We start from the raw sequence: 16,129 nt of genomic DNA on the forward strand, positions 1-16,129 counted from the left end.
AACGAACAGAGAGCATGGCACTCACTAAACACGGGGCATTGCAATCAACGTCCTTATTCCGGTATGAGTTGTACATCCCGCCAAATGGAAGCCACTACCTTGCATGCGATGCCTTTCATATTGACCAGCAATAAAAGCAGAAAGACGGCAAAAAAGATAAAATTGCACCAAGGGTCCAATCAAAAGTCAAGACCAAAATTACTTTTTTTTAGTTTACCGGTATATATTACAAAATAAATATTTGAAGGAAGTTACTTATGCCAATTTCCGATAAAGATATCTTGATAATACAATCCCGTCCTCTTCTCCCCGAATGATACCTACCAAATTAGATTTATCACCGGGTCTGTACTTACATGAGCAACACAACGAGTGCCACATGTAGAGTAGGATCTGCTTACCCTTTCGGAGCACATTTTATTTTGAATCTGTTATGTTTTTTTTCCTTGTAGTCCATATGTTACGACAATTGGAATATATCAAAACGTTTTCCAATCTTTTTCTGATGTTTCTGAAACTGTTGGCAAATAAAAACTCATGTTTATATATTTCCACTGACTATTTTTAATAAAAAGATTTATCATGTAAATTAAATGCTGTACAATGCATAAGTGTTTTTTTATAGCAATATTCAGTAAACTGTTGATAAAGTTCTTGCATAGGACTTCACGAGGTGACAAGTAATGTCTTAGTTAAAAAAAATTATAAAAGAACAATATATACATATACATATATACGTATATCAATTAATTTGCTGAGCAAAATCGTTGGATTCCCATCGATGAAAATGAATGTTTAAGTAAGATGTGATCACTACGCTTTCCCGTCTGCAAAAAGAAACATTGACATCCCATGTCAATGTTGACGGTCCGCTGAGCTGTAGCAAACGCACGAGCCGTAGGTCACCAGATAAATATGCGTATGTATGGGCCGTACGACCAAAATTGTCTTTTGCATTCACATCTGCCTGCTAACTAATTAAACAACGTACTAAACGCATCTGCATACGTTTCATGTCTTCGTCAACACTTTAGTCACAAATCAAAATCAGGGGTGTAACGCCTGTTCTAAGTCTACAGTTCACATCTACACCTCCTTCCACCAATATTCTGGCCAGCTTATATTTATAACATAATATCGCACGAAAAAGTTTTCCTTCTAGTTGTCATTTTACATATTCACTAACAAAAATATTTTCCTCTTTCAGTGAGTTGACTCTCGGTGATCTTTTTTTCATTGTGCAAAACATATATACAAAGATCAAAATGATTCAAAAGTCTCCAAACGCTTAATCGTAGCTTCTGAGTATAAAGCAAGACTGTGGTAACTGAATGAAGATTGCTGTTGTTTATAAACCAAAAACGCCCTCTCAGTTAAGGCAAATGACCATATCAATCCCAGCAGTTAATATAAGCGAGTTTTGTATTTCAATTTTCTCTTTCGTACGTTGACATTTAAATTAAGGTCGTCAACAATAAATACCATTTATCTTATTTCATGATGATAAGATCGTACTAGGTTCGAACTTACAAAATACGTATTTCAAATGCTCTATGCTTCAAACTTTCATTCTTATAACAAATACAACATTCATTAAGATATGAGCTCGTCGGAAAACCTACAGTTTACTGTTAGTTTTAGTGCAAGGCAGGAGATCTCTATCGGCGAATATAAACCACATGCAGGCACAGTAGATATGTTAGAATAAATATTACATTTTTTTTACTTGATGTTGAATCTGTTTTCTAAATTTGAAGTAAAAAATTAAGGTGATGAGAAAAAGTATTCCGATTTTCTTCATTGTATCTTGAAGATTTTATGTATTTTACTAACGATAAAGATGCACTGACACAAACATGATCGACAACTGGTCGAGCGTACAAAAAAAAATGAATACACAAATAATATTTGGACAGATGGAAATCTATTCCTTAGAAGAACACATTTAATTAACTTTTGATTTTGGTTTTTATAAGGTCTTTCCACTTTTCTGTGGAAAGACCTATTGTATTTGTTCTGATTATTATTTTTTTCTTCAGTCAAATTTTGTTATCGCGTAAATTTTTTGTTTCGCAATATGTCGCTAAGATATTTCTTATATAGTATCATACAGTTTATGCGCTTTTTATTTTCACCCATTCTAAGCCGAACAATTTTTTTTGTAACAAAAAAAGATATTGACAAAATTCTTTTTCTAAAATTGTTCGTTACATCCTCAGGAATTTTTTCTAATTTGGATAGAAGCGATTCGATGAAATTTTAAAGGAGTTATCTACCTTTACCAAAGAAATTTGTCGGTATATTTTTTTAACTCATAAACCGTTAACCGTATAACCCTGGAATCTTTTTATTTGAGGTCCCTAGGTCCTAACTTAGAAAATGAGGTCAAGGTCAAGGTCAAGTTCTCAATTTTGACTTTTCCTTGTTTTTGCATTTTTCAAACACTGAAACAATCTAATGGCATCTTATAGGAGTAAGTGCCCCTGAAATGTCCAATTATAAGGTTAATTGATTATTACTTCAACTTGGTTCATTATAAAGCCATATGACCTCCTTTTACAAATGGTTGGATGACATATGACCTTGAGAAAACCGGAAGTAGCCATTTTTGAACTTTCTTCATGGAAAAGTACTCGAAATCCATATATTTTGTAATTTTAATACATTAACTTGTCAAAGAAGACTAGAAATGACTTTCGATAAACCGGAAGTGGCCAATTATTTCATGGTTTACAAGCAAAAGTATAAAGAAACTATATATTTTTGGAATCAGTGTGAAAGAAACCTGTAACCAATGGTATCATGTTTCCTGCCAATCCATGAGCTCACGAACATACAATATCTTAGCAGACGACAGCTGCATAGCCTTGGATTGCCTAATCTGTGACTGTCCAAATTACAGCTCAGTATGCTTTGAACTAGTACTGACAACATCAAATTCATTCAGTATCCTGTCTGATACATCACTACAAAGTCCACTTCCATCTGACTGCATCAAACCTATTCATGCATCCACATCAGAGAGGAAGAACCGAAATAATTTACAGGCCAAAGCAAAACCAATACCAATCAAGATGCTGACTGTAAATTTTAAGTCCATCAAATCCAAACAAGGACTAGTTAAAAACCTAGTTGAAAGCACCAAACCTGCTATTGTCCTAGGTACAGAAACATGGATTGACCCCTCTATAACAGATAATCAGATATTTCCACCAAACTATAATATATACAGAAACGATCGTAATATACAAGGAGAAGGAGTGCTAATTGCCATAAATAAAGGCAACAGTAGTATACCGCTGTCCGCTGTAGCGACCATCTTAGCACACCAGTGCCTGAACTGCAAACCAATTGCGAAATTGTGTGGGCTAAAATAAGCCTAGCTGGGAACAAAGATATGTATCTTGCATCATACTACAACCCCAAAACAGCAAACGAAGAAAGCCTTGAAGAACTGGGACTAAGTCTAGAACGGGCAAGTGCAACGAAAAATGCATTCATAGTCGTTGGTGGTGACTTCAACCTTCCAGGCTGGAACTGGTTAACAGGAACTCTAAAGCCAGACTCTACTTACCAAAAAAACCACTACAAATTTGGCGACATTTTAGACGACAATGGCCTTGTACAACTGGTAGAGGAACCAACAAGAGGTCCAAATACATTGGACCTAGTGATCACAAACAACCCATCACGCTTCACTCGTACCAAAGTAACACCCGGGGTGTCAGACCATGATATTGTCTTCAGTGAAATAGACACCAAGCCTATATCAAGGAAGCAAAAACCAAGAACAATCGCCTTATATAGGAAAGCAAACTGGGAAACTATCAAACAGGAAATGAATGAAACTTACCAGAAGGTTAAAGAATTAGCTGCAAATGGGAGTTCAGTGAGGAACTCTGGTTACTGTTCAAATTCAAGCTTAACCAGAGTGTAAATAATCATATCCCGCATAAAACTGCAAAACAGAAAGACAGCCTTCCCTGGCTCACTCCGAAAATACGCAAGTTAATACATCGACGAGACAGACTGTACAAGAAAAAGAAAAAGTCAGCCGATCCAAAAATCACCTCCAAATTTAAAGAAACCAAGCAAATGGTCCAGAGAGAGCTCCGTCGAGCATACTGGAAATATATTGAGAACATTGTAACACCTAAAGAGGAAAATAATCAATACAGTAGTATGAAACAGTTCGGGACATACATAAAACATAAACGTACAGAGAGCAGTGGAGTGGCACCACTACGATGTGAGGGACTACTACACTCACACCCAGTAGAACAAGCAACCATCCCTAATAAACAGTTTCAATCGGATTTCTCCACCAAGGATACATACAACCAGCATGAGTTCTTATCTCGATGTCAGATGTCAGGTAAATACCCGTCCGCTGAAGAACTTACCATAACAGAAAATGGTATATTAAAATTACTCACAAAAATCAATCCAAACAAAGCAGCAGGACCTGACAACATAAGACCAAGATTAATGAAAGAACTGGCAAAGGAAATAGCACCCATACTTACACTGATCTTCCAAACATCAATCGAAACAGGGGATGTACCATCTGACTGGAGGAATGCCAATGTTAGCCCAGTCTTCAAGAAAGGAGAGAGATATAGAGCAGAGAACTACAGACCAATATCTCTGACTTGTATATGCTGCAAACTCATAGAACACATAATCACAAGCCATATCATGAACCATGCAGATCGCCACCAAATTCTCTAGCCATTACAACATGGCTTTCGCTCCAAACGATCTTGTGAAACCCAACTAATTGAATTTGTGAACGACATCACTAAAAACATGAGTGCAGGTAAACAGACAGACGTACTAATTATGGATTTCTCTAAAGCTTTTGACAAAGTCGGTCACAGTCTACTCGTTCATAAACTCGAACACTACGGTATCAGAGGAAAGGTCAATAGGTGGATTGCTAGCTTCCTATCACATCGGACACAAGCAGTAGTAGTGGATGGAGAGAGCTCATCACATATTGATGTAGAAACTGGGGTACCCCAAGGCTCAGTCGCTATTCCTGTTTTACATCAACGACATGCCTGATGGAATTAAATCTACTATCCGCCTATTTGCTGATGACACCATAGCCTACCTCACAATATCAAACGACAAAGATTCCAACGACCTACAAGAAGATTTAGATAAATTGGCAATATGGGAAACCAAATGGAAAATGGCCTTCCACCCAGACAAGTGCAATGTACTAGTACTTACCATCAGCCGGAAAAACAACACCATTGCAACATCATACAAGCTACATGGTCACACTTTAGAACCTGTAAAAAGCGCCAAATACCTAGGCTACACATTCACGTCCGAACTGAAACGGAACAACCATGTTAACAACGTCTGTAACAAAGCCAATAGAACAATTGGCTTCCTAAAACGAAACCTGAACATTGGATCTACGTCTGTAAAGGAAAGTGCGTACAAAACAATTGTTAGACCAATAACAGAATACGCCAGTCCTGTATGGGATCCATACAATAAAACAGAAATAGACCGACTAGAGATGGTCCAGAGACGTGCAGCACGATATGTGATGAACAAACACCAAAATCACTCGAGTGTAAGCAAGATGCTAAACCACCTAGAATGGAGATCAATTGAACAAAGACGAAAAGATGCAAGACTAACCATGCTCTTCAAAATAGTAAATGAGAAAGTGGCTGTGACAAAGGAAGATCGTCTGATTCCACCTAAACGATTGTAAAGAAATATGCATGACAGAAGCTTCCAAATTCCAGCAGCATCAAATGATTACCGGAAATTTTCTTTCTTTCAACGAACCATCAAAGATTGGAACAGTCTCCCTCCTGGGTTAGTGTCAGCGCCGTCAGTCGAGGCTTTTAAAGCCTCGTTGACAAAGCTGAACTAAATTCAAACAATATGGGGGCAGGGGGGAGGGGTCCGTATGCGCACTGAAGTCATGGCAAAATATTCAGTCTGTTGATTGTGGCCATTATCCGGTAGAAGACGTAAAAGTAGAAGATTAAATGAGACAGGAAGTGACATTTACTTCACCGGAAGTAGCTAATTATCTCCCTTATTTCACTCAGAAGTATAGAGAAACCACTTATTTATCGCATCTGTATGACGAAACTGATGATAAGATGCCAATTTTAACTTTGAGTAAACACGAACTAGCTTCTTTTCAATAAATTTAAAAATTGCTGTGGAAAGACCTTCAATTGTTCAGAGAACAATTGGTTTTTAATTCATTACTTATTTGCTTATTTTGATAAACTTGACTTCATTTAATCTTCATTCATTTTTATCAATTTAATCAAATATCATTTGAAGTTAACTTGACGATAAGAAGTATATTTTCGAATCGGAATTTACATTAATATAGACTATGTGAAATTAACCGCTGGTTCTCTATTCGTTGTTCGATATTCAAAATTCAACCGGTCAGCATCAATCTGTTTGATATAAAGATTTCTTTAAAAGTTAAAACCATAAGGATTAAAAAATGATAATATTATGAATAAGAAGAGATGCAAGAGATCATTGTGTAACCCATCCGTATTATTATAGTTTTCATTATCTTCGTCCTCAAATATAATTTGCTTGTTTGATGCTATTGGCAAATATTTCATGCATAGTCAAGACAAGAACAAATAGACAATTTTACAACCGGAAGGTTCTGCAATATAGGTCGACTGGGATGAAGGGCCGGATATTTTACTGGAAAATTCATCAGATAGTTGTTCCAAGGGTTTATTAACGAACAAAAAGCGTAGATGTCACAGAAAAAGAAAATTTCTCTGCACAGATGGTACTATTCTAAATAATTATGAAGTCTTAGGCCACCTTTAGATTCCTCAGATAGTTGTTCCAAAGGTTCATTAACAAACAAAAAGCGTAGATGTTACAGAACAAGAAAATTTCTCAGCACAGAAGGTACTATTCCAAATAGTTATGACGTCTTGAAAGGCTATTTAAATTTTACGAAATATATCCCTTAATCACCTCAGTTCGCCCTTCATCAATACCTACATTTTTGCGTATGTGGATATATAATGACGTCATGGGAAAAGGTGTTAAGCAAATGCGCTATAGTGTTGAAACTATTTCTGGGAAAGTTTATTTAGCCTAATGGGCATTACACCTCAATTCTTTGCTGACGTGATTTGCGGAGCTTAGCGCAATTATTTTTCATGATTTATGATGGAACAAATGTAGTACTTCAGAAGTATTGTATAAAATTCACCAGTATACTTGGAATAAAAATGTTGTATGAAGCGGGTTTTTAAGATTTGATATTTTCAACAATCAATCAATCAAATAATTGACCAAACATTAATGTATAAACATAGATCCTGAAGAAAAAATATCATCACATGTCCATACGGCATTTTGGTTTTGGTTAATATTGATTTAGTTTGTAAGTCTTATTTTTATGTCTTAATAAGATGGAGACAATTTGTCTTAATTTCTTAAAATGAGTCACATGGTGTGGGGTTAACTTATTATTAAAGGTTATACCGTGACCTATAATAGTATATAACAGTTTCACTGATAATCTTCAGTATCGTATAAAAAAGTAAGCCTGGAAACCTCCTTAAGACACTTTCGAGTTTGTTTACAATCTTTAGATACGTAAGGACGAAACCTGTTAAACATCTGACGATCCTGCCCAAAATTTACTTTGAAATTTGTATTTTATATACATCATGAACCTAATGATAAGTGTAATGACTTACAGTAAGTGTATACACCTGTGTGATCATCTACTGTCACATTGTGACACATTATTTGCCCTTAAATCAAGAAAAGAGAGGTCGAACAGCTACTGAATTTTAGATATCCACGTGAAGTTCCTTTGTAAATCAAAGTTTATAAGATATAACTATCTACAAATTAATGTGAAAAGGTGAGAATTCAAATGTGAGCAGTTGATAAGAATTGCGAAAGTATTTTATCAGTACCTTATGCTTGTGTAAATAAATGAATACATTTTGGTATAATCTGTGTTGAAATCAAAGAGGATTCCCACCCTTTTTTCAAATACTATTATTCCAAATCAATCCTTTACAGGCAACTAAGTGTATTGATACCATACCAGTAGAATTTACAACTGTCTTGGTTTACAATTAACTACACTCAAAGGTATGAGTTCATGTATTTATCGAAATCAACTCATTTTAATGCCAATCTAACAATTGACCGTAGTAAATATCCCGTTTACTACATGATTAAATAGTAATTTATTACACAGTTCAATACACAATTATTGACCTCAACAGTATATCTATAAGTACTTTTGATCTACACAACATAAATATAGTCTGTAAAGATGAAGAATGTCAAGTTGGTTCAATATTCAACATTCAGCATTCAACATTCAAATTTGTTTTTTTTGTTAAACTTTTTTTTTTCAAAAAATTTTTTTTTTCTTTTTTTTTTTTTTTATTTGTTTTCAAAATTCAACATTCGTTTTCAACATTGCACATTCGTTTTCAACATTCAACATTCGTTTTTCAATAATTCGATTTCAACATTCAACATTCGATCTCATCATTCAACATTCGTTTTCAACATTCAACATTCGATTTCAACATTTAACATTCGTTTTCAACATTCAACATTCGATTTCAACATTCAACATTCAACATTCAACATTCAACATCCAAATTTTTTTTTTCTTTTTTTCTTTTTTCTTTTTTTTTCTTTTTTTTCAACATCCAACATTCCTTTTCAACATTTAACACTCGTTTTCAACATTCAACATTGGGTTTTCAACATTCGATTTCAACATTCGTTTTCAACATTCAACATTCGTTTTCAACATTCAATATTCGATTTCAACATTCAACATTCGTTTTCAACAGTCAACATTTGTTTTCAACATTCAACATTCGATTCAACATCTTAAATATATAGAAGTATTTCAATCATGAACAAATTGGTTAATTTTCTAATGGCGATAGATCATGTATGCCTTTTTAAACGTCAACGCAAAATATCAAATAAATATCATTTTCAATTTCAAAATGACATATCCTAAAATGGCACATCCTAAAATACTTGTACACGCATAGCAGTATTGAACATAAATAAAACAGGAACTCTACCCCATGTTCAACAAATTTTTTTAAATATTTTCAATACATAAAAACAAATATATGATTTATAACAAACCTTTCAAAATTGTCCGTTTATAAATTTTGAAATTATGAAGAAACTAAGGTTTCAACTCCCTCAGGCAAAGTAGACTTTAAATGGATTTGGCTATTTTTTAGGTCTTTTTTTATCATATAGCTCTTCAACTGTTTCGGTTCTTATACATCATTGGCTTTCAAATATTTGGCGTTGAGGGTTCCTGATGGAGATAAATCCAGAGAAGCGCTTCGGGCGCATGACATTTATAAGATGTTGTTTTCATTTTTTATTATATACAATTATTTTAACTATTCATAAAAAGTGTTACACATCAACTCCATCAGGATCGGTTATACATTCTTGAATAATGTTAATACAGCATATATTGTGATCCTGTTTTTTATTCTTAAGTCGTTTTATTCCTTGCTTTCTAAGCATAACTTTTCTTCGTTTTATCCATTTACTTCTCTCTTACAATTTTTTGTATCCAATAAATTAACCTTGGCCACACTGACTGACATCTATTCCTTTAGTTTTGTATATTCTTTTTTTCTGTGTTCTTTTTTCCTCTAAATAATTTGTGCGTTGTTGCACACCCTTTCTTTTCTCTTTTTCTTTTCACTTTCTTTCGGTCAATTTTCCCAATGTTAATCATCTTCATGCAGAGATATTAAATGTGTCCATATCTCCATTTCTTAAGACGTCGGGATGAAAACAATCAGTAGTATGCAAATCCAAGTCGGAATCTGGTATAACTTTCATCTTGTTTTCGGATTCGTTCTTCTTGTGAGTAGAGCCTCTACTGTTTTCATTCATAGGCATGTCTTCGTCTGTTCATTGTACTGGTTTGTTTTGCACACTCTCTTATCTCTATTGCATAGAGTATCGTGTATTTTCATTTGTGTTTTTCCAAAAGTTGACGGACAATTACTGTACTCTAAATAACAGTAATTTATTTCTGTATCATTTTGGTATTGTATCCAATATAGATGTTTTCTGGTCTTCGATTCTACTTATAAGAGACTATCTGGTTGGTATATCGAGTTTGGAGCGAGGCTATCAATTGTTACAAATAGCCATATTACTTCTTTCTTTAGTGAGTGATTGCACTCAGGTTCAGTAATACAACTGTGTGTTGTACATGTTGTAATCATCGTCTCTTCTTCCTACTCTTTAACTGTCATTTCTTTTCGTCATCTCTATAATCATATCTTTTGTACTCACTTGGTGCTGCATATACATGTATAATATCTTCCACTCCTTTATCTTGCAAGATTCCAATTGACCCCTTGTGTGATTTTGTTTCCATAGGCTTGTCTTTGGAGGCATATTCATCGGTCTCCCCATCTTCAATCGAAATATTTGAGTAATCTGTTCTACCATGTCTATGTTCACTTGTTTATTCTCCGTACAGTTGTTTTTTCTTGTGGTTCTACAATTTGTGACTGTCTAAAGCAATTTTAATTCTGATAATCATTGCCAGGAAAAGACTGTATGGTTAATTTTCATTCTGCATTTGCAGTTCCATCTAAGTGCACGTCATAAAAGCTGCTGTGGAGGGCCTTCAGTATAAACTATTTTTCATCTTGTTTAGTTTTATTTCTTATTTGAAGAAAATCTGTTTTCTCTTGATATTTAGGCTCCAGAAAGCGGTAATAATGTTTAAATTCCGGATTTTCTTGTACTTGTACGTCAATATTCTCAATATTTTGTTTTTCTTGAAAGTTGTTCGAGATGATCAAATTCAATTCCAGTTTAACATTAGGTTCCTTGATTTAATCTTGGTGATCGGCATTTTGTATTTGCTTTCTGACGATATTAATACAATATTATACACCATATAAAGATTTTAATGATTTTTCTTTCATTATTCCCCTCCCCCTCTTCCTTACAGAAAGTAATAACAAAAGCCTCTTAGATTTTTAGCTCTTGTTCACTTTCTGTTGTAAAGGGAAAAGCATTGTAAACGGTTTCAACAGTTCTCTGTATGAAATCATCTAACAACATGTCTGTGTATGGTACAATATTTTGTATTTTTTTCAATACTTCAGACTGTTCTACCGTCAATTTATGTTTTCTATTATGACATACAGCGAGGAATCCCGCCTACTTCTACTTTCATTTAATTTTGCTATGATGGAGCTGCAATTAAATTTCATAGAGATAATTCGATGATAAGAAATAGATGATGTTGCTGCTACTTACTTAAGCCCAATGCACACATTAAAGCAAAAACGACAACCATATACAATATATACATGTATACAAATGTTCAGTAGTTGTCGTTTGTTGATGTGGTTCATAAGTGTTTCTCGTTTCTCGTTTTTTATATAGATTAGACCGTTGGTTTTCCCGTTTGAATGGTTTTACACTAGTAATGTTTGGGGCCCTTTATAGCTTGCTGTTCGGTGTGAGCCAAGGCTTCGTGCTGAAGACCGTACTTTGACCTATAATGGTTTACTTTTATAAACTTTGACTTGGATGCAGAATTGTCTCATTGGCACTCATACCACATCTTCTTATATCTAAATACATATACATAAAAGATATCGCAATGCAAAAATCTGACTATTTTCCGTAAAGGAATAAATATAAATCTTCTAATCAACTTCTGAAGTCGAAATGCAAATATTGTTCGTACGCTGATGCTTAACACACAAGAAGATACTTACAGAGCGAGAAAAATCCTATCCGGAAACAACTATGACATTAGAATATCTGACTGACAAAGCTGTCACAGAAGTATAAGCAATACACCCAACAAGCAATATAAGAAAAATCAGTATACCATACTTCGAAAAAAAAAAATCAGGATAGTCACACTTGATATTGACATATAAAAACTCTATAATCACAATCAAAAAGACCCAAAATGATTATTACCATTATTATTACGGTCACATTCAGTGTAAACATATATAAACCTATGAACACAAATGTATACATGTGTATACAAAGATCAATAAGTGAAAATACAATATTTCAACACATTCCTTCGCATTACTATTCAATTAATCAACGCAAATTATTTAAAATAATACACAAGAACAGTGAACACATGTTGATAAGGAAAACAAAATCTGATAACAACTGTGACACGAGAAGATTGACGCAGTTGTACCAGTAATACCCCCCCCCCCCCACCATAAAAAAACCAAAACCGAACCAAATGCTATTTGACATCTGAATATCTGACGCCAGCGGAATATTAAAGATTGAAAAAAAAATGTGTTTATTTTGCAGAATATAAATATATTGCCCTTGAAATAAAATGAATAGACAAACAAAACTATTCTAAAGTAACTTCTTTATAAAGTTATTCTGTTTAAATATGCATGGTGTATGCAAATCTGTGTATTTCGTAAATTCGTAATTAAGGGTGGATATTTTATTAAGATGTAAAATCTCTATTCAATATATCAATCGCGTGAATACAAAAAAATAACAATGAATCAACAAGCTATATAGTTATACAATCGCAGGTGTGAAGGAAATAAAAATATTTGCTCGCGAAAACAAAGATCTCAATATTGAGAATCATACGGCGCGAATAAACGTCACCGTGGAAATCAGTGAAATCATGCCGACTACTAATTTAACTGTTGTGATGTATTATATTACCTGAATATAATAGTTCCAGGCTTGAGTCATTTATCTAGTTGATAGCTCGTCTAAGGTAGGGACGTTCGATCAGAATTACAACTGGATTATGACTGTCTATATACTAATGGATATCCCGGAATTCCTTTATATGACGTAATAGTCTTCCGAATGTACTTTGATACATAGTAAAGTAGTTATAGTTCCGAGTAAACTGATGTTACACCCTGTTCATAACAGATAATCCCAAAACAAACAGGTGGGCCAAATAAAGTCTTATTGTTAAAATATATTCAAAATAGGTTGTTTAATTGATCATGTGATTATTATGTACGTTAAAGATTCATTATATTGTGTATGACCACTAATTATCTATATTGCGTTTCATAAAATCAATTCAAATCTTTGCTTACTTTAAAGGTCCGCCATTTAAACAAATTATAGCGATCAAGTAGTAACAAGGGGTATGTATACATGCATTTTCTGATAGAAATATTCTTCGACTCTAAAATGTCTGTACTAAAACATCGTTGAAATGTTCTTACTGAACTGATATATGTTTTATAAATACTTTTTCATTTGAGAATAATTGATACACTTAATAAAGTCTAAACACGGAATAACACGAAGTAGAGAACACATTTTATAAACAATTAAAATTTTCATTGTTTAAAAATCTTCCTTGTCATTATTACTGATTCACAAGTACATAAATGATAACAAAAACAGCTATGCAGAAACCATAACATCAGTATTAAATAACAAGGCGGGAACAATAGACAACACAAATAGAAGGTAAACGGGCCGTAAAACATTCCACTGACATTTAAAACATTTACGTACACGAACTATTACAACATTCGTAGATGAGCTGGAGCGCACCAGAAGGGTACACAGTTTTGTTCTTAAGAAAAACTTACAATTTGGCACGCCAGACGCCCTTTTCTTCTACATATGATTCAACAGTGGCGTTCGAATCAAAACAGTTACAAAGCCGAATCAAATATTGCGATGTTGAAGATTATTTATATATATATATATATGAAAATTGTGATAGATTGTACCAAATACGGCTAGGGCAAAAAGATAAAGATAAAGACATCCTCATGTAGCTAATGACATAGATATAAGAAGATGTGGTATGAGTGCCAACGAGACAACTCTCCATCCAAGTCAAAATTTTAAACCATTATAGGTCAAAGTACGGTCTTCAACACGGAGCCTTGGCTCACACCGAACAGCAAGCTATAAAGGGCCCCAAAAATTACTAGTGTAAAACTATTCAAATGGGAAAACCAAGGTCTAATCTATATAAAAAACGAGAAACGAGAAACACTTATGAACCACATCAACAAACGACAACTACTGAACATCAGATTCCTGACTTAGGACAGGTGCAAACAATTACAGCGGCATTAAACGTTTTAAATGTACCAAACCTTCACCCTTATCTGAAACAATAGTGTAACATCACAACATAGAAAGACACACTATAAAATATCAATTGAAATGGCTTAACTCAATCAAAAGACATATTAACACCAGTAAAAATACACTGAACAAATTAATTTGATCTATGATAAAATGTAAATACAAAATAAATAAACCAAGGGAAGAATAATTAAAGTAACATTAACCGCTGTGAAATGTTAAACCAGTTAAGAAAAACAATATGCTTGAACAAAAATATCAGCCATTTGCAATTACTTTAAACACAAGTAAATGAAAATAACTTTGTTGTATATATATATATATATATATAAATACCCTTTCGATTCCTAACATCACTGAAGAGACATTAATTGTCGAAATCCGGATATGGTGTTCAAAAATCTTTGCACCTTTTGTTTGCGGTATACCATCTTTGCCGCAAGTTTATTGTTTTCTGTTTGGTATTAATTTATAAATAAGATCCATTTATTACACCTGGTGATCCGTTTATTTGGCAATCGCCAATGGCAGTCGGCAGGGTTTAAGAACATTTGTTGTTCGACCTGTTAGTCAAATGCGTTTTGTTAAAATATACTTTTTCACTTTTTTGGTCTTTTGGAAAATGTTGTTTGTGCTGTATTTAGACCCCTCTAACAAGAAATTTGTTTTGCATGCACACGTATAAAAATTGCGGTTTTATCCAACGCAATCATAGGTTTGAACGTTGTTTTCAGTTTAGACTTGTTTATATTTTTTCGTTTGGGCTTGTATTATATTTGCCTTCGGGTTTATATGATCCGTTTATCCTATTTTGACTTCTCAAAATTCAAGAGTCTATCCTAAATTGAGGTAAATTATATGGCCTTCCAAATACCCTTTCGATTCCTAACATCACTGAAGAGACATTAATTGTCGAAATCCGGATATGGTGTTCAAAAATCTTTGCACCTTTTGTTTGCGGTATACCATCTTTGCCGCAAGTTTATTGTTTTCTGTTTGGTATTAATTTATAAACAAGATCCATTTATTACACCTGGTGATCCGTTTATTTGGCAATCGCCAATGGCAGTCGGCAGGGTTTAGGAACATTTGTTGTTCGACCTGTTAGTCAAATGCGTTTTGTTAAAATATACTTTTTCACTTTTTTGGTCTTTTGGAAAATGTTGTTTGTGCTGTATTTAGACCCCTCTAACAAGAAATTTGTTTTGCATGCACACGTATAAAAATTGCGGTTTTTATCCAACGCAATCATAGGTTTGAACGTTGTTTTCAATTTAGACTTGTATATATAAATACATATATAACGTATTTTGTATCGGAATTACTTTGTCAGTTCGACTATCAAAGTTAGGTCGGTTTCAGAACTTTTCAGCATTGGTGAATATTAATGATGCTTTATATGATTGTTACTCACCTCCATAGAGGGTGTCGAGTATATGGTTACAATGTGTGTCTGCAATGTTAATTTCCTATTCTACTCAAAACTTTAAATAGCTCGAAGGATATATGATATGATATGATATGAAATGATGTGATATGTGATATTGGATAAGCGAAATATGATAGGATATGATATGATATTTACTCTATATCTTAACCTAATATATTTGTTGAAAATGTAATTTTGAAGATAAAAAATCAACAAAATTCTGAAATATAGCATTAGCTACAAACTCGACAAAAAATGAAATATGATTTTTTTTTAAAAACATTTAGAAAAGCGGAATAAAGAAACAATAGCAATATTTCACTACTAGCAATCAGTTTGATTCTATTTCGTTAAAATGAGCTAAAATCATCACTGGTGTATTATTGACTTGCAAGTCAATAATTCAAATAATTTGATCTGTATTCATACAATCTTTAATGTAACCATTTGTAGAAACGGGTTGCGCAAGTGTTCTGCACGTGGTTCATTCATTAAAAAAAAAGAAAGAATGTTAAGGGAGCAATACACAGTAAGGAA

The 16,129-nt window shown here is 33.6% G+C and overlaps 1 protein-coding gene across 3 annotated transcripts in view; it reads left to right on the forward strand.

The window, feature by feature from the left end:
- The first annotated feature begins 2,691 nt into the window (after window positions 1-2,691).
- The window catches only part of LOC127706478 (mucolipin-3-like), a 70,285-nt gene continuing 56,847 nt past the window's right edge, over window positions 2,692-16,129 (forward strand). Inside the window, exons 1-2 of one of the 3 annotated variants that reach the window (XM_052211134.1) lie at window positions 2,692-12,991; window positions 13,153-13,196. The gene's annotated coding sequence lies outside the window, so the exon portion shown is untranslated. The remainder of the gene's footprint in view (window positions 12,992-13,152; window positions 13,197-16,129) is intronic. The other 2 variants (XM_052211133.1, XM_052211135.1) reach the window with 2 other exon arrangements.

The sequence above is a fragment of the Mytilus californianus genome, unplaced genomic scaffold (assembly GCF_021869535.1).
Source record: "Mytilus californianus isolate M0D057914Y unplaced genomic scaffold, xbMytCali1.0.p SCAF_6, whole genome shotgun sequence".
Classification (NCBI taxonomy): Eukaryota; Metazoa; Mollusca; class Bivalvia; order Mytilida; family Mytilidae; genus Mytilus; species Mytilus californianus.